This window comes from Oncorhynchus kisutch, unplaced genomic scaffold (assembly GCF_002021735.2).
Source record: "Oncorhynchus kisutch isolate 150728-3 unplaced genomic scaffold, Okis_V2 Okis04b-Okis11a_hom, whole genome shotgun sequence".
Classification (NCBI taxonomy): Eukaryota; Metazoa; Chordata; class Actinopteri; order Salmoniformes; family Salmonidae; genus Oncorhynchus; species Oncorhynchus kisutch.
In genome coordinates, this window is record NW_022261981.1 from 11975415 (window position 1) to 11996533 (window position 21119).

Below are 21119 nucleotides of genomic sequence, written 5' to 3' on the forward strand. Positions count from 1 at the left end.
AGGCAACAAGCAGGCATCCAGCCAGGCAACAAGCAGGCATTCAGCCAGGCAACAAGCAGACAGTCAGACATGGATCCAGCCAGGCAACAAGCAGGCATCCAGCCAGGCAACAAGCAGGCATTCAGCCAGGCAACAAGCAGACAGTCCGACATGCATTCCACCAGGCAACAAGCAGGCATCCAACCAGGCAACAAGCAGGCATCCCGCCAGGCAACAAGCAGGCATCCAACCAGGCAACAAGCAGGCATCCAACCAGGCAACAAGCAGGCATTCAGCCAGGCAACAAGCAGACAGTCAGACATGCATCCAGCCAGGCAACAAGCAGACAGTCAGACATGCATCCAGCCAGGCAACAAGCAGGCATCCAGCCAGGCAACAAGCAGACAGTCAGACATGCATCCAGCCAGGCAACAAGCAGGCAACAAGCAGACAGTCAGACATGCATCCAGCCAGGCAACAAGCAGACAGTCAGACATGCACCCAGCCAGGCAACAAGCAGGCATCCAACCAGGCAACAAGCAGACAGTCAGACATGCATCCAGCCAGGCAACAAGCAGACAGTCAGACATGCACCCAACCAGGCAACAAACAGGCATCCAACCAGGCAACAAGCAGACAGTCAGACATGCATCCAGCCAGGCAACAAGCAGGCATCCAACCGGGTAACAAGTAGACAGTCAGACATGGATACAGCCAGGCAACAAGCAGGCATCCAGCCAGGCAACAAGCAGACAGTCAGACATGCATACAGCCAGGCAACAAGCAGGCATCCAGCCAGGCAACAAGCAGACATTCAGACATGCATCCAGCCAGGCAACAAGCAGGCATCCAGCCAGACAACAAGCAGACAGTCAGACATGCATTCAGCCAGGCAACAAGTAGGCATCCAGCCAGGCAACAAGCAGACAGTCAGACATGCATCCAGCCAGGCAACAAGCAGACAGTCAGACATGCATTCAGCCAGGCAACAAGCAGGCATCCAGCCAGGCAACAAGCAGACAGTCAGACATGCATCCAGCCAGGCAACAAGCAGACAGTCAGACATGCATCCAGCCAGGCAACAAGCAGGCATCCAGTCAGGCAACAAGCAGACAGTCAGACATGCATACAGCCAGGCAACAAGCAGGCATCCAGCCAGGCAACAAGCAGACAGTCAGACATGCATCCAGCCAGGCAACAAGCAGGCATCCAGCCAGGCAACAAGCAGACTGTCAGACATGCATTCAGCCAGGCAACAAGCAGACAGTCAGACATGCATCCAGCCAGGCAAAAGGCAGGCATCCAGCCAGGCAACAAGCAGGCATCCAGCCAGGCAACAAGCAGACAGTCAGACATGCATACAGCCAGGCAACAAGCAGGCATCCAACCTTGCAACAAGCAGACAGTCAGTAATGCATCCAGCCAGGCAACAAGCAGGCATCCAACCAGGCAACAAGCAGACAGTCAGACATGCATCCAGCCAGGCAACAAGCAGACAGTCAGACATGCATCCAGCCAGGCAACATGCAGGCATCCAACCAGGCAACAAGCATACAGTCAGACATGCATCCAGCCAGGCAACAAGCAGGCATCCAGTCAGGCAACAAGCAGACAGTCAGACATGCATACAGCCAGGCAACAAGCAGACAGTCAGACATGCATCCAGCCAGGCAACAAGCAGGCATCCAGCCAGGCAACAAGCAGACTGTCAGACATGCATTCAGCCAGGCAACAAGCAGACAGTCAGACATGCATCCAGCCAGGCAAAAGGCAGGCATCCAGCCAGGCAACAAGCAGGCATCCAGCCAGGCAACAAGCAGACAGTCAGACATGCATACAGCCAGGCAACAAGCAGGCATCCAACCTTGCAACAAGCAGACAGTCAGTAATGCATCCAGCCAGGCAACAAGCAGGCATCCAACCAGGCAACAAGCAGACAGTCAGACATGCATCCAGCCAGGCAACAAGCAGGCATCCAACCAGGCAACAAGCAGACAGTCAGACATGCATCCAGCCAGGCAACAAGCAGGCATCCAACCAGGCAACAAGCAGACAGTCAGACATGCATACAGCCAGGAAAAAAAATATACCTCACAAGAGCGTCCAAACACAGGCAGTTAATTAGCCGAGCCGACATGGGTTTGGAAAAACAGATTTATGTAGAAAAACATTAAGCAAATGGCTTTATCATTAAAGTGTTTAATCTCCACCTGAGCAACGGAGAGTCCTGGAGCATCAACGTCTCTGTCCGTCTCCCAGGACGTGTCTCTGCATGGCGAGGTGTCAGGCCAAGCTAACTAATGACTGACTTTAATCACGCTTTCATTTAGTACCATTCTTTTCCAGAAACACGGGACCTTGTTAAAGTCTCTGCCGTGCAGACCCCCTCAGTCAAAGTTTGAATCAATCATCTAGTGTGATGGTCAAGTAATGAATGATGTCTATCAAGACCATTAAGGCTTTATGAAGCAAACCCAGGAGATATTACACTCTGCCATGCAATGCCCTCTCAATCCTAATGTTGAAACACGGTGTAATGGGGGGAAAGGCAGAGGAGCAGTGGGGGGGGGGGGGATACACCAGGTATAGGATACAGGGTGGAATAACACCCTGATGATGATGAGACTAGATATACCTACTGGGTGGAATAACACCCTGATGATGTTGAGACTAGATATACCTACTGGGTGGAATAATACCCTGATGATGTTGAGACTTGTTATACCTACTGGGTGGAATAACAGGGTGGAATAACACCCTGATGATGTTGAGACTAGATATACCTACTGGGTGGAATAACACCCTGATGATGTTGAGACTAGATATACCTACTGGGTGGAATAACAGGGTGGTGATGTTGAGACTAGATATACCTACTGAGTGGAATAACACCCTGATGATGTTGAGACTAGATATACCTACTGGGTGGAATAACACCCAGATGATGTTGAGACTAGATATACCTACTGGGTGGAATAACACCCTGATGATGTTGAGACTAGATATACCTACTGGGTGGAATAACACCCTGATGATGTTGAGACTAGCTATTCCTACTGGGTGGAATAACACCCTGATGATGTTGAGACTAGATAAACCTACTGGGTGGAATAACAGGGTGTAATAACACCCTGATGGTGTTGAGACTAGATATACCTACTGGGTGGAATAACACCCTGATGATGTTGAGACTAGATATACCTACTGGGTGGAATAACACCCTGATGATGTTGAGACTAGATATACCTACTGGGTGGAATAACACCCTGATGGTGTTGAGACTAGATATACCTACTGAGTGGAATAACACCCTGATGATGTTGAGACTAGATATTCATACTGGGAAGAATAACAGGGTGGAATAACACCCTGATGATGTTGAGACTAGATATACCTACTGGGTGGAATAACAGGGTGGAATAACACCCTGATGATGTTGAGACTAGATATACCTACTGGGTGGAATAACAGGGTGGAATAACACCCTGATGATGTTGAGACTACACATACCTACTGGGTGGAATAACACCCTGATGATGTTGAGACTAGCTATACCTACTGGGTGGAATAACACCCTGATGATGTTGAGACTAGATAAACCTACTGGGTGGAATAACAGGGTGGAATAACACCCTGATGGTGTTGAGACTAGATATACCTAATGGGTGGAATAACACCCTGATGATGTTGAGACTAGATATACCTACTGGGTGGAATAACACCATGATGATGTTGAGACTAGATATACCTACTGGGTGGAATAACACCCTGATGGTGTTGAGACTAGATATACCTACTGAGTGGAATAACACCCTGATGATGTTGAGACTAGATATTCCTACTGGGAAGAATAACAGGGTGGAATAACACCCTGATGATGTTGAGACTAGATATACCTACTGGGTGGAATAATACCCTGATGATGTTGAGACTTGTTATACCTACTGGGTGGAATAACAGGGTGGAATAACACCCTGATGATGTTGAGACTAGCTATACCTACTGGGTGGAATAACAGGGTGGAATAACACCATGATGATGTTGAGACTAGATATACCTACTGAGTGGAATAACACCCTGATGATGTTGAGACTAGATATACCTACTGGGTGGAATAACACCCTGATGATGTTGAGACTAGATATACCTACTGGGTGGAATAACACCCTGATGATGTTGAGACTAGATATACCTACTGAGTGGAATAACACCCTGATGATGTTGAGACTAGATATACCTACTGGGTGGAATAACACCCTGATTATGTTGAGACTATATATACCTACTGGGTGGAATAACACCCTGATGATGTTGAGACTAGATATTCCTACTGGGCAGAATAACAGGGTGGAATAACACCATGATGATGTTGAGACTAGATATACCTACTGGGTGGAATAACACCCTGATGATGTTGAGACTAGATATACCTACTGGGTGGAATAACACCCTGATGATGTTGAGACTAGATATACCTACTGGGTGGAATAACACCCTGATGATGTTGAGACTAGATATTCCTACCCGTTTGACAAGACAGACACGAACGTAGTTAATTAATTTTCCATTTCCTCGGCACCTTTATTACTGTGACTGAAAGATAAACAGTGAACTAACGCCGTTGATGAGATGTTGGTTATCAGTCCTCTATTGTCCTATGGTCTTCCTCTGTAGTGGAGCTGTGGTCCAGGGGGAGAGGTCACAATGGCCCAGCAGTTGGTCCATTCAGACCCACCTGCAGGGGCTCTGTGTGGGCCGTGTAGCTCTCCTCCAAATGATGATCAATCACTAGGGGCCTTGGGGGAGGGGGACCAGGGCCCTGACACGGGAGGGGGGGGGGGCTGAGGGACTGAGGAGGGGGGAGGGAGACCAGGGCCCTGACACAGGGATAAACACAACCGGAGGAGACAGAGGAGCAGGGACAGGGGAGAGAGAGGGGGGGTGGGCTGAGGGACAGGGGCGATGAGGGAGGGGGTGGCTGAGGGACAGGGGAGAGAGGGAGGGGGGGGGCTGAGGGACAGGGGAGAGATGGAGGGGGGGCTGAGGGACAGGTGAGAGAGGGAGGGGGGGGCTGAGGAACAGGGGAGGGAGGGAGGGGGGGGAGGGGGGGCTGAGGAACAGGGGAGGGAGGGAGGGGGGCTGAGGGACTGGCTTGAGAGTGAGGGGGGGGCTGAGGGACAGGGGAGAGCGGGAGGGGGGGCTGAAGGACAGGGGAAAGAGGGAGGGGGGGCTGAGGAACAGGGGAGGGAGGGAGGGGGGCTGAGGAACAGGGGAGGGAGGGAGGGGGGGCTGAGGGACTGGGGAGAGAGAGAGGGGGGCTGAGGGACTGGGGAGGGAGGGGGGGCTGAGGGACTGGGGAGAGAGAGAGGGAGGCTGAGGGACTGGAGAGGGAGGGAGGGGGGGGCTGAGGGAATTGGGAGGGAGGGAGGAGGAAGGGAGGGGCTGAGGGACTGGGGAGGGAGGGAAGGAAGGGGGCTGAGGGACTGGGGAGGGAGGGGGGCTGAGGGACTGGGGAGGAGAGCTGAGGGACTGGGGAGGGGGGCTGAGGGACTGGGGAGGGAGGGAGGGGGGCTGAGGGACTGGGGAGGGAGGGAGGGAGGGAGAGAGGGGGGCTGAGGGACTGGGGAGGGAGGGATTGATGAGGGAGAGAGGGGGGCTGAGGGACTGGGGAGGGAGGAGGAAGGACTGGGGAGGGGAGCTGAGGGACTGGGGAGGGGGGCTGAGGGACTGGGGAGGGAAGCTGAGGGACTGGGGAGGGGGGCTGAGGGACTGGGGAGGGAGGGGGGCTGAGGGAGTGAGGGAGTGAGGGAGGGAGAGAGGGAGGGAGGGAGGCTGACGGACTGGGGAGGGAGGGAGGGGGGCTGACGGACTGGGGAGGGAGGGAGGGGGACTGACGGACTGGGGAGGGAGGGGTGCTGAGGGACTGGGGAGGGTGGTGTAGTGGGTGAAGTTGCTCCAGCCCGGCTACGGGTGGGCGGATGTCACAGGAAGATGGATGACCTTTCTTAGGGTCTGACGGTCAGGAGTCCTGTCATTAACAAGAGAAAACAAGCACAACAGAGAGGAGGAGACTACTGTGTGTGTGTGTGTGTGTGTGTGTGTGTGTGTGTGTGTGTGTGTGTGTGTGTGTGTGTGTGTGTGTGTGTGTGTGTGTGTGTGTGTGTGTGTGTGTGTGTGTGTGTGTGTGTCTGTGTGTCTGTGTGTGTCTGTCTGTGTCTGTCTGTGTCTGTGTGTGCCTGTGTGTGCCTGTGTGTGCCTGTGTGTGCCTGCAAATTACAGGCTAATAATTGTATAATTGTGGCCAGGTTAGTTTTTCCTCTACAGGACAGAAAGAGAGTCAGAACGACCAGGACAGTCTAACTGGACTGAATCAGAGAAGTTGTCAGGTTGCACAAACTAAACTCCACTTGCAAGTTGAGTTTTTGTTTGACTCTTGGTAGATAATGTGTCTCACAGAGCGAAACTGAATCAGGAGGAATGATCTGACAGTTACAAATGAAGCTGTGTGTTATTGTTTTCCTGGGAGTTCAGCGATGCACATCCTGATAGTCTGAAACTGTGTTGATGTCTCGGTTCATTTAGATGGAGATAAATCACAGACTCAGAACTGACAATTATATCAACGGAGGTATCAGGCTCCTCTCCTCCTCTCTTCTCTCCTCCTCTCTTCTCCTCTCCTCTCCTCTCCTCTCCTCTCCTCTCCTCTCCTCTCCTCTCCTCTCCTCTCCTCTCCTCTCCTCTCCTCTCCTCTCCTCTCCTCTCCACCAGGCCCATCCCCAGTGGATCAGCTCGTTAGTCTCCTCTCCTCTCCTCTCCTCTCCTCTCCTCTCCTCTCCTCTCCTCTCCTCTCCTCTCCTCTCCTCTCCTCCTCCTATCCTCTCCTCCCCATCCTCCTCCTCCTCTCCTCCTCTCCTCTCCTCCTCTCCGCTCCACCAGGCCCATCCCCAGTAGATCAGCTCGTTAGTCTCTCCTCTCCTCTCCTCCCCACCAGGCCCATCGTCAGTGGATCAGCTCGTTAGTCTCTCCTCTCCTCTCCTCTCCTCTCCTCTCCTCTCCTCTCCTCTCCTCTCCTCTCCTCTCCTCTCCTCTCCTCTCCACCAGGCCCATCGTCAGTGGATCAGCTCGTTAGTCTCTCCTCTCCTCTCCTCTCCTCTCCACCAGGCCCATCGTCAGTGGATCAGCTCGTTAGTCTCTCCTCTCCTCTCCGCTCCACCAGGCCCATCCCCAGTGGATCAGCTCGTTAGTCTCTCCTCTCCTCTCCGCTCCACCAGGCCCATCCCCAGTGGATCAGCTCGTTAGTCTCTCCTCTCTATATTAACATAGAGGAATATTCCCCCTGTTAGTTTTCTATAATTCTATAACCTGTTATTACACTGACTTCCCCCATCTTTAATGATGCTAATAATGCTGAGAGTTGATTGGTCAATGAGCATATTTTCCTGCTCCGGTTGGTTTTAATCCAGGATACGGTTCCCGTCCTGCCCAACCCTCTGATGACCCAGCTACCGTTAATGAAGAGTTAACAGAGTTAAACCCACGATGGAACCTAGTTGTTCCTCAGCCCCGCCTTCTGCTTGTTCCTCTGGAACGCCAGGCTGGATTGGTTTCACTGAGGTTGGTTGTTTGGCTGTGTAAATCATCACAGTAATGACTTTGTCATGATGACTCTCATCACAAATACAACGCCTTGGGCCATATTACATTGAATTAAATTGATGTATCAGATTCTTTGGAGTTGATATGTCAACATAGTGAAATCTAATATGTTATTTATTTTGTGTGGATGCTCATATGAGTCATGAATCGAGCCTCATCATCAGAAATCTAAAGAAAACAAATAAGCACATCTTTTTGGATTTGTTTGATGAGTTTGTCCAAAGCCCTTGATCAGGGCCCTGTCTGACTATCTGTCCTGTCTGACTATCTGCCCTGTCTGACTATCTGTCCTGTCTGACTATCTGTCCTGTCTGACTATCTGTCCTGTCTGACTATCTGTCCTGTCTGACTATCTGTCCTGTCTGACTATCCGTCCTGTCTGACTATCTGTCCTGTCTGACTATCCGTCCTGTCTGACTATCCGTCCTGTCTGACTATCCGTCCTGTCTGACTATCTGTCCTGTCTGACTATCTGTCCTGTCTGCCTATCCATCCTGTCTGACTATCTGTCCTGTCTGACTATCCGTCCTGTCTATCCATCCGTCCTGTCTGACTATCCGTCCTGTCTGACTATCTGTCCTGTCTGACTATCCGTCCTGTCTGACTATCCGTCCTGTCTGCCTATCTGTCCTGTCTGCCTATCCGTCCTGTCTGCCTATCCATCCTGTCTGACTATTCATCCTGTCTGACTATTCATCCTGTCTGACTATCTGTCCTGTCTGACTATCTGTCCTGTCTGACTATCCGTCCTGTCTGACTATCTGTTCTGTCTGACTCTCCGTCCCATCTGTTAGTGCTCTTCCAGTCTGACTATCCGTCCTGTCTGACTATCCGTCCTGTCTGACTATCCGTCCTGTCTGACTATCTGTTCTGTCTGCCTATTCATCCTGTCTGCCTATCCATCCTGTCTGACGATCTGTTCTGTCTGCCTATTCATCCTGTCTGCCTATCCATCCTGTCTGACGATCTGTTCTGTCTGCCTATTCGTCCTGTCTGCCTATCCATCCTGTCTGACTATCTGTTCTGTCTGACTATCCGTCCTGTCTGCCTATCCATCATGTCTGCCTATCCATCCTGTCTGCCTATCCATCCTGTCTGCCTATCCATCCTGTCTGACTATCTGTTCTGTCTGCCTATTCGTCCTGTCTGCCTATCCATCCTGTCTGCCTATCCATCCTGTCTGCCTATTCATCCTGTCTGCCTATTCATCCTGTCTGACTATCTGTCCTGTCTGACTATCCGTCCTGTCTGACTATCCGTCCCGTCTGTTAGTGCTCTTCCAGTCTGACTATCCGTCCTGTCTGCCTATTCACCCTGTCTGCCTATCTGTTCTGTCTGCCTATCTGTCCTGTCTGCCTATCCGTCCTGTCTGCCTATCTGTTCTGTCTGCCTATTCATCCTGTCTTCCTATCTGTCCTGTCTGACTATCCGTCCTGTCTGACCATCCTTCCTGTCTGTTAGTGCTCCTCCAGTCTAATGGACCTCTTGGCTGTCTCTATCTAGTCATATGGCAGAACCCCAAATACACTCAGTCCTCTCAGCAGTGTCTTCATGGTAATGTGGCCATAAGAGGGTAATTTTGCCCTGCGAGTCACTTTGCATATGACAGCAGCTAAAACAGTAAAGCCTGGGAGGGTCCAGTATCATACTGATATATCTAGTGGAGGGGAGGGGCCAGTATCATACTGATACATCTAGTGGAGGGGAGGGGCCAGTATCATACTGATACATCTAGTGGAGGGGAGGGGCCAGTATCATACTGATATATCTAGTGGAGGGGAGGGTCCAGTATCATACTGATACATCTAGTGGAGGGGAGGGTCCAGTATCATACTGATACATCTAGTGGAGGGGAGGGTCCAGTATCATACTGATACATCTAGTGGAGGGGAGGGTCCAGTATCATACTGATACATCTAGTGGAGGGGAGGGGCCAGTATCATACTGATATATCTAGTGGAGGGGAGGGGCCAGTATCATACTGATATATCTAGTGGAGGGGAGGGGCCAGTATCATACTGATATATCTAGTGGAGGGGAGGGTCCAGTATCATACTGATATATCTAGTGGAGGGGAGGGGCCAGTATCATACTGATACATCTAGTGGAGGGGAGGGGCCAGTATCATACTGATACATCTAGTGGAGGGGAGGGGCCAGTATCATACTGATATATCTAGTGGAGGGGAGGGTCCAGTATCATACTGATATATCTAGTGGAGGGGAGGGTCCAGTATCATACTGATATATCTAGTGGAGGGGAGGGTCCAGTGTCATACTGATATATCTAGTGGAGGGGAGGGACCAGTATCATACTGATATATCTAGTGGAGGGGAGGGACCAGTATCATACTGATATATCTAGTGGAGGGGAGGGTCCAGTATCATACTGATACATCTAGTGGAGGGGAGGGTCCAGTATCATACTGATACATCTAGTGGAGGGGAGGGTCCAGTATCATACTGATACAGCTAGTGGAGGGGAGGGTCCAGTATCATACTGATACAGCTAGTGGAGGGGAGGGTCCAGTATCATACTGATATACTGTATCTAGTGGAGGGGAGGGGCCAGTATCATACTGATCCCTCCCCCATCTTCCTCTCCTCCAGTCTGTCTCCCCATGTCTCAGGATGTCTCGTTGTCGTCTCCACCATTTTCTTCTCCTCCAGTCTGTCTCCCCATGCCTCAGGATGTCTCGTTGTCGCCTCCCATAGCCCAGAGTTAATGTTCAACTAGGAACAGGAACTGGCCTAACGCTTACTGTGCAAACATCTAGGAACCAGCTAGCCTCCCCTCCTTCATCAGTCTCCTCTGACAGACAGGCCATTGGTTCAGGGTTAGGACTATAGCAGACCATTGGTTCAGGTTAGGTCTATAGCAGGCCATTGGTTCAGGGTTAGGACTATAGCAGGCCATTGGTTCAGGGTTAGGACTATAGCAGGCCATTGGTTCAGGGTTAGGACTATAGCAGGCCATTGGTTCAGGGTTAGGACTATAGCAGGCCATTGGTTCAGGGTTAGGCCTATAGCAGGCCATTGGTTCAGGGTTAGGCCTATAGCAGGCCATTGGTTCAGGTTAGGTCTATAGCAGGCAATTGGTTTAGGGTTAGGACTATAGCAGGCCATTGGTTCAGGGTTAGGCCTATAGCAGGCCATTGGTTCAGGGTTAGGACTATAGCAGGCCATTGGTTCAGGGTTAGGCCTATAGCAGGCCATTGGTTCAGGGTTAGGACTATAGCAGGCCATTGGTTCAGGGTTAGGACTATAGCAGGCCATTGGTTCAGGGTTAGGCCTATAGCAGGCCATTGGTTCAGGGTTAGGACTATAGCAGGCCATTGGTTCAGGGTTAGGCCTATAGCAGACCATTGGTTCAGGGTTAGGCCTATAGCAGGCCATTGGTTCAGGGTTAGGGCTATAGCATTGAGCCATGTTCTCAGCATGTAGTGCACCCTGTCAATCAGCCTCAGGCTGCTCTGTCTTCACCTGACAGAGAGACTTAGGCTGCTTCCCAAATGGACCCTATTTCCTCTCTAGTGCACTGCTGGTGGAAAGTAGTGCACTACGTAGGGGATAGGGTGCCATTTGTGACGCAGCCTTACAGCCCGGCTGATAGAGGCTGATAGAGGGCTGTACCTAAAGAAGGGGAGAGGCTGAGGATGCTGGGGTTCAACGGGGGAAGAGTCCTGATCATGACAGAGCCGTGGCTGATTGGACAACAAAGTGTCCTGTGTTCCCAGACCGGCCTGGCCAATCATCCTCTGAGCAGCTCATACCTGGGAATATGTGTGTGTGACAAAAAAGAAAAGGAAGTATCAAACTGGGCAGGGTGAGAAGTGGGCAGCACCACGCAGACCAGGAGGCTGAGGACAGCTGACGAGATCTGATACCTCTGGGTCCTGTCTGTGGCAAGAGAATCTGCTGATTTTGGTTTTGAGATTCATCGTGAGATTCTTTAGGACTTCTGTGGCTACGTCACAAGACCGAGTGACAGGTAAAGGTTTGCAGATTTTGACATGGATTTGATTTAATTGATAGAAATGGGCAGCGTTGAGAATTTAGCAGAAGATGAAAACAGCTTAGCGACAAACAGGAGCATTTCCAAAAGGCAGAGCAGCTCTCAGTGCTGTTGAGCCACAGAGGAAACCCCAGCATTGATCTGTGATAAGTTATGACTAGAGGAGCTACAGAGGAAACCCCAGCATTGATCTGTGATAAGTTATGACTAGAGGAGCTACAGAGGAAACCCCAGCACTGATCTGTGATAAGTTATGACTAGAGGAGCCACAGAGGAAACCCCAGCATTGATCTGTGATAAGTTATGACTAGAGGAGCTACAGAGGAAACCCCAGCATTGATCTGTGATAAGTTATGACTAGAGGAGCCACAGAGGAAACCCCAGCATTGATCTGTGATAAGTTATGACTAGAGGAGCTACAGAGGAAACCCCAGCATTGATCTGTGATAAGTTACGACTAGAGGAGCTACAGAGGAAACCCCAGCATTGATCTGTGATAAGTTATGACTAGAGGAGCTACAGAGGAAACCCCAGCACTGATCTGTGATAAGTTATGACTAGAGGAGCTACAGAGGAAACCCCAGCATTGATCTGTGATAAGTTATGACTAGAGGAGCTACAGAGGAAACCCCAGCATTGATCTGTGATAAGTTATGACTAGAGGAGCTACAGAGGAAACCCCAGCATTGATCTGTGATAAGTTATGACTAGAGGATATTGATCCAGTGGCTCAGAGCTCACAGGACAACACAGAGAGACCGCAGAGAAATCCATCTGTCCTCACAGGACAACACACACAGAGAGACCGCAGAGACATCCATCTGTCCTCACAGGACAACACACAGAGACCCCAGAGACATCCATCTGTCCTCACAGGACAACACACAGAGAGACCGCAGTGATAGCCATCTGTCCTCACAGAGACATCCATCTGTCCTCATAGAGACATCCATCTGTCCTCACAGAGACATCCATCTGTCCTCATAGAGACATCCATCTGTCCTCATAGAGACACCCATCTGTCCTCATAGAGACACCCATCTGTCCTCACAGAGACATCCATCTGTCCTCATAGAGACATCCATCTGGAAGAAAGACCACAGATCTGTCCTCTGGGAGACAGGCTAGAGAGAGAGACCAGAGATCTGTCCTCTGGGAGACAGACTAGAGAGAGAGACCACAGATCTTTCCTCTGGGAGAGAGACCAGAATCTGTCATCTGTTTAAATTCACATACCAGACCAAATATATATTTTAGAACCAAATTAAATATGTTGTTAAAAACATATTGTGTAATTGTGGAAACATTACTTTCATTCTCATTTACATTCTTTCTGAGAAAAGTTGAAAGAGAAACTTTAACCACGTTTCATATGAAATCATTGTTCAGCCATGTGACTGGTGCTTGGGGTTTGATTGGTCTTTATTATTATCATGATATAGGTAACAAAGCAGCTACACGCCAACGTCAATTCTCTGGGTCATATCTCCTAATACATCCTGCAGAGCAGGAGCTTTTAATGGCCTCATAGATAGGCTGCCGTTTGGGCCGTAGCCTATTCCATATATAGTGCACTACTTTTAAACCAGAACCCTACGGGCCCAGGTCAACAGAAGTGCACTACTTAGGGAATAGGCTGCCGTTTGGGACGAAGACACAGAGAGGAATGAGAGAGCAGGAAATTAATGTGACATCATCAGAGGAGAAATTGAATACATTTCACACCAGATGAAACCATTAGAAGGAGAAATATTGTCTGGCTGAATAAATGTTTTAAAGCTTTAATAGAATTGAACTAAAATGCAATTACTGTAATCGCCCCTATTGAAGCATTAATAAAGATGCCTGCAGAAAGCACAGGAACGGACCCTATTCCCTATATAGTGCACTACCATGTGCCCTACACAGAACCCTATGAGTCCAAGTCAAAGTAGTGCACTAAAAATGGAATAGGGTGCTATTTATGGCAGAACCAGTATCAAGCCTGAACGACTGGCTGGGAATATTAGAAGAGGCAGAAAGAGACCGAGGGCAATATTTCACACACTCTCCATGTCAGATGGAGCGCTGTCTGCTTGGTTTCTGAGATGCATAAATACAGCTACTGAGCTTCCTCTCTCTCAGAGCTTCCTCTCTCTCAGAGCTGGGATGGGAAGGTTATTCACATCAGCTATAGAGCTTCCTCTCCCTCTCAGATCTTCCTCTCTCCCAGAGCTTCCTCTCTCTCAGAGCTTCCTCTCTCTCAGAGCTGGGATGGGAAGGTTATTCACATCAGCTAGAGAGCCTCCTCTCTCTCAGAGCCTCCTCTCTCTCAGAGCCTCCTCTCTCTCAGAGCTTCCTCCTCTCAGAGCTGGGATGGGAAGATTATTCACATCAGCTAGAGAGCCTCCTCTCTCTCAGAGCCTCCTCTCTCTCAGAGCCTCCTCTCTCTCAGAGCTTCCTCTCTCTCAGAGCTGGGAAGGGAAGGTTATTCACATCAGCTACAGAGCCTCCTCTCTCTCAGAGCTAGGATGCGAAGGTTAACAACAATAATAATAATGCCGATAAATAACCAATAGGTGATAATGCCGGTAAATAACCAATAGGTGATAATGCCGGCAAATAACCAATAGGTGATAATGTTGGTAAATAACCAATAGGTGATAATGTCGGTAAATAACCCATCAGTGATAATGACGATAAATAACCAATAGGTGATAATGCCGGTAAATAACCAATAGACGATAATGCCGGAAAATAACCAATAGGTGATAATGTTGGTAAATAATCAATGTGATCATGCTGGTAAATAACCAATAGGTGATAATGTCGGTAAATAACCAATAGGTGATCGTGCTGGTAAATAACCCAATAGGTGATCGTGCTGGTAAATAACCCAATAGGTGATAATGCTGGTAAATAACCAATAGGTGATAATGTCGGCAAATAACCAATAGGTGATCATGGCGATAAATAACGAATTGTCGATAATGCCGGCAAATAACCAATTGGTGATAATGCAGGTAAATAACCACCGGGTGATAATGCTGGTAAATAACCAATAGGTGATAATGCCAGTAAATAACCAATAGGTGATAATGCTTCATATCGTTACAGCTAATAATAGAAATGGCTTTAGACTTTAAATAATACCACTATTCTGAATGTGGACAGACTGATGCATTTCTTGGTGTGGCTCAGCAGTATCCAACATTGTGAATAGGGACAGACTGATGCATTTCTTGGTGTGGCTCAGCAGTATCCAACATTGTGAATAGGGACAGACTGATGCATTTCTTGGTGTGGCTCAGCAGTATCCAACATTGTGAATAGGGACAGACTGATGCATTTCTTGGTGTGGCTCAGCAGTATCCAACATTGTGAATAGGGACAGACTGATGCATTTCTTGGTGTGGCTCAGCAGTATCCAACATTGTGAATAGGGACAGACTGATGCATTTCTTGGTGTGGCTCAGCAGTATCCAACATTGTGAATAGGGACAGACTGATGCATTTCTTGGTGTGGCTCAGCAGTATCCAACATTGTGAATAGGGACAGACTGATGCATTTCTTGGTGTGGCTCAGCAGTATCCAACATTGTGAATAGGGACAGACTGATGCATTTCTTGGTGTGGCTCAGCAGTATCCAACATTCACAGATACAAAAGACATCATCTTCTAACTCCAAAACCTGGACCCGTACAAATCAGCTGGGCCAGACAATCTGTACCCTCTCTTTCTAAAATTATCCGCCGCCATTGTTGCAACCCCTATTACCAGTCTGTTCAACCTCTCTTTCGTATCGTCCGAGATTCCTAAAGATTGGAAAGCTGCTGCGGTCATCCCCCTCTTCAAAGGTAGTGACACTCTAGACCCAAACTGTTACAGACCTATATCCATCCTGCCCTGCCTTTCTAAAGTCTTTGAAAGCCAAGATAATAAACAGGTCACTGACCATTTTGGTATACAATCCGGTTTCCGAGCTGGTCACGGGTGCACCTCAGCCACACTCAAGGTACTAAATGATATCATAACCGCCATTGATAAAAGACAGTACTGTGCAGCCGTCTTCATCGACCTGGCCAAGGCTTTCGACTCTGTCAATCACATATTCTTATTGGCAGACTCAATAGCCTTGGTTTCTCAAATGATTGCCTCGCCTGGTTCACCAACTACTTTGCAGATAGAGTTCAGTGTGTAAAATCGGAGGGCCTGTCATCCGGACCTCTGGCAGTCTCTATGGGGGTACCACAGGGTTCAATTATTGGGCCGACTCTTTTCTCTCTCTGTATATATCAATGATGTCCCTAATCCACCTCTACGCAGACGACACCATTCTGTATACTTCTGGCCCTTCTTTGGACACTGTTAATAAACCTCCAAACGAGCTTCAATGCCATACAACTCTCCTTCCGTGGCCTCCAACTGCTCTTAAACGTTTAGCAAAACCAAATGCATGCTCTTCAACCGTTCGCTGCCCACACGCGCCGCCCGACTAGCATCACTACTCTGGACGGCTCTGACTTAGAATATGTGGACAACTACAAATACCTAGGTGTCTGGTTATACTGTAAACTCTCCTTCCAGACTCATATTAAACATCTCCAATCCAAAATCAAATCTAGAATCGGCTTTCTATTCCGCAACAAAGCCTCCTTCACTCACACCTCCAAACGAATTGGAGACTTACATTTCCCTCACTAACTTTAAACATCTATTATCTGAGCAGCTAACCAATCGCTGCAACTGTACATAGTCCATCTGTAAATAGCCCACCCCAATCTACCTACCTCATCCCCATACTGTTTTCATTTACTTTGCTGCTCTTTTGCACACCAGTATTTCTACTTGCACATCATCATCTAATCATCTATCACTCCAGTGTTAATTTGCTACATTGTAATTATTCACTGCTATGGCCTATTTATTGCCTCACCTCCTCACGCCTTTTGCACACACTGTATATAGACTTTCTTCTCCTGTGTTATTGACTGTACGGTTGTTTATTCCACGTGTAACTGTGTTGTTGTTTGTGTCGCACTGCTTTGCTTTATCTTGGCCAGGTCACAGTTGTAAATGAGAACTTGTTCTCAACTGGCCTACCTGGTTAAATAAAGGTGAAATATATATATATATATTTAATATTCTATGAATTTAAAGAACATAAAGTTTTACAGAATCATAATTTTTTTTATTTAGCTCATTTCCTCTTCCTATCATTTATCAAAACAAGACATTTCATTGGATAATAAGTGATATTATGTAAACTACAGGGAAACGTCAGTATTGAGGCGATGATGTGCTGAAATCCAAACAAGCTTTCCTTGTTTAATTCAAATCCAACTTTATTTGTCACATGTGCCGAATACAACACGTGTAGACCTTTCCGTGAAATGCTTACTTACAAGACCTTAACCAACAATGGAGTTCAATAAGAGTTAAGAAAATATTTACCAAATTAACTGAAGTAAAAAATTATAACATAACAATAATGAGGCTATATACAGGGGGGAGCGGGACCGAGTCAGCGTGCGGAGGTAATTTGTACATGTACTGTAGGTGGGGGTGAAGTGACTATGCATAGATAATAAACAGCAGGTAGCAGCAGTGTAAAAACAAAGGGGGGGGGGGTCAATGTTGTGAATATGGCCATTTGATTAATTGTTCAGCAGTCTTATGTCTTGGGGGTAGAAGCTGTTAAGGAGCCTTTTGGACCCAGACTTGGTGCTCCGGTACCGCTTGCCATGCGTAGCAGAGAAAACAGTCTATGACTTAGGTGACTGGAGTCTCTGACAATGTTATGGGTTTTCCTCTGACACTGACTATTATAGAGGTCCTGGATGGCAGGAAGCTTGGCCACAGTGATGTACTGGCCCGTTCACACTACCCTCTGTAGTGCCTTGTGGTCAGAGGCTGAGCAGTTGCTGTACCAGGCAGTGATGCAACCAGTCAGGATGCCCTCGATGGTGACGCTGTAGAACTTTTTGAGGTTCTGGGGACCCATGCCAAATGTTTCCAGTCTCCTGAGGGGGGAAAGGTGTTGTCGTGCCTCTTCACGACTGTCTTGGTGTGTTTGGACCATGATAGATCGTTGGTGATGTGGACACCAAGGAACTAAAAGCTCTCGACCTGCTCCGCACAGTCCCTATGCAGTGCACTACTTCTGAAGGCCCTGGTCAAAACTAGTGCACTTCATAGGGAATAGGGTGTCATTTAGGGCACAGCCCACCACGGGTAATTAAATCTCCTCTAGTCCTGTTTTGAAGTAGTTTATCCAGTAATGATGTTTTGGTTCTCATTCGTCTCCAATTAAAAACAGCTAAGAAGCACAGTGCAGTCTGATATAGCAGATAATGCATGTAAATGCTCTGTGTTTCTCCTGCTCTCCTGTGAAGGGGGAAAATACAATACAGTAGAATTCTCTGTGCTTCTCCTGTGATGAGGGAAAATACAATACAGTAGAATTCTCTGTGCTTCTCCTGTGATGAGGGAAAATACAATACAGTAGAATTCTCTGTGCTTCTCCTGCTCTCCTGTGAAGGGGGAAAATCCAGTGGAATGAATTCTCTGTGCTAAATGAGGGGACGCAGGTGCAGGGTGATGGACTTCTTTATTCATGAGGACCGGCTGGCCAAAAGAGAACAAGTTTAACGAGCTTTAGAATTACAATAGACACATTAACTCTTTAAAATAGCTATATTCATCCAAACAACAGAGACGGGATGCTCGGGTGCTTCTAGTAAGTATAAGATTGAGGTAGATCAAAAGCTGGGTAGTTGTTACTATGCCTTCTCTAAATTTATCTTGGAGGGATATTTTTTGACATTACAAGCCGTATGGGTAGGAACATGATTTCCACTACAACTTGATCTTGTTACAGAGCAGTTAGGTGTCCTAGAGTTATCATAGTGTTTAGTTCTCCCCCCCAACCCAACATACCAGCTTCAACCAGAGGAATGTGTCTCTGCAACTGAATGCCATTCAATTAAAGGGATATTATCACCCTGACGTTGACTCAGTCTAATTTCCTCCTACTCTGATGTAGAAACATTAGCAACTTATCCGGTTTTTAAACAGGAGCTTGGTAACGATTCCTAATGTCTCTCTCCTCCCACTCGTTTGCAACTAAATTAAAGACTTTGGTGGTTGATTTGCCTTCCAGTTCCTCCCACAAGTCTACAACACCATTAAGGAAGAACGTTGGGCCGGCTATTGTTTCCAATCAATTTTATTCCAAAGAAATGTGATCTCCCAAGCATCATTATGCAGTGGTAATAGAATCACACAAGGTACCTGCTGGAGGATACAATCATCTCCGCTCTTATTAAAAGTTAACTTGTCATCTTCTCTTCACCAGGGGGGATTGATCAGCCTGGTAAACACAGAGACAGTTACAGAGCCTGGAGGTCAAAGGTGATACATTCATCTCCACCACATGTCATCAGGATCACCGTGTACATGTCATCAGGATCACTGTGTACATGTCATCAGGATCACCGTGTACATGTCATCAGGATCACTGTGTACATGTCATCAGGATCACTGTGTACATGTCATCAGGATCACCGTGTACACGTCATCAGGATCACCGTGTACAGAATCCCTCTGAAGATGCATGTTGGGAAAAGACTACAGGAAGAGACTGATCCATTCAGGGGTTTAACTATCTCCTCTCCTCTCCTCTCCTCTCCTCTCCTCTCCTCTCCTCTCCTCTCCTCTCCTCTCCTCTCCTCTCCTCTCCTCTCCTCTCCTCTCCTCTCCTCTCCTCTCCTCTCCTCTCCTCTCCTCTCCTCTCCTCTCCTACTCCCTCTCCTCTCCTCTCCTACTCCCTCTCCTCTCCTTCTCCTACTCCTCTCATTCTCCCACTCCTTCTCCTCTCCCTCTAATTATCCTACTCCCCTCCTACTCCTCTCCAACTTCTCTCCTCTCCTACTCCTCTCCTCTCCCTCTTCCTCTCCTTCTCCTACTCGTCTCCTACTCGTCTCCTACTCATCTCCTACTAATTTCCTCCTCATCTCCTCCTCTTCTTGTCTCCTCTCCTCCTCCTCTCCTGCTCTCATTCTCCTTCTCTCCTCTCCTCCTTCTCTACCCGCTCGTCTACTCTCCCCTACCCTCCTCCCCTCATCTCCTGCACCTCTCCTCCTCTCCTGCTCCTGCCTTCTCCTCTCCTGCTCCTGCCTTCTCCTCCTCTCCTGCTCCTCTCCTAGCCCTCCTCCTCTCCTCCTGTCCATCCTCCTTCTCCTCTCTGTCTACTTGGCTCAACGCTGAGCAGCACAATGAACCGTAGGAGGCAGAGAGGAGGAGAGGAAGAGAGGAGGAGAGGAAGAGAGTAAAGAGGAGCCTCTCCAGCTGTCGTTCAGGGGTCCTCTCTGATTTCAGGACACATAAACCCATCCTCATTATTCTCTCTGAAGAGGATTGTTTTTCCACAGAGCCTCTCGTCGGGGAATTTGGTTGTTCCATCCCTTCATCTGCGTCATTGATACATACAAGCTAAAATGTTTCCCATTCAACATCATTTCTGTTTTTTTACAGTCTGTTTTATATTGATTTCCAAACCAGCTGTTACGGTTTGATAAAACACTCAACATGTATTCATCTAATTCACTTAGTTTTTTCTTAATAGTTTAACATACTATGAATCATCATTACTATTGTTCAAATGTATATTATTATTACATAAATATTTGTATTATTAAATTTATTTAAATATCCATACAGTAATGCTGCCGACCATAATCTCACAGAAATCCTATAAAAAATCTTTTTTATGGGGAACAACAGCGTAACCAAGGAGAAACAGTAGACTTATGGTACAACCCACTCAAAGGTTTTCAGCTTGTCCACGTGTCTTCCAGACAATCACACAGATCAACGATGGTACAGTAGCTCTCCCCACGGTCTAATAATACTAGAACAGAGGATGAAAGGCAGGAAATACGTTTCTTTATCAGTGTTCGTATTGAAGCTTGTCAGATCAGCCCACGTAGGAAGGTCTTACGGTAGGAAGTCAGAATACTTCCACTCACGGGTTACACCTCAAATGGCTCCCTACTACCTACGTAGTGCACTACTTTCCACTGTGCACTATGGAGGGAGTAGGGTGGGGATTCACCCACAGCGGTAGACTGCCAGATCACTCACTCACAGTGGGAGTTTGGCTACTGTCTTTGTTACTCTGGCTGTGTCCCAAATGGCACCCTATTCCCCCCTGGTCAAAAGTAGTGCACTATATAGGGAATAGGGTGCCATTTGGGAAGCCGGCTCTGTCCACGTTAAGACCATCTGTTCTCCCACGTTAAGACCCCCACGTTAAGACCCTCTGTTCTACCACGTTAAGACCCTCTGTTCTGCCACGTTAAGACCCTCTGTTCTGCCACGTTAAGACCCTCTGTTCTGCCACGTTAAGACCCTCTGTTCTACCACGTTAAGACCCTCTGTTCTTCCACGTTAAGACCCTCTCTTCTACCACGTTAAGTCCCTCTTTTCT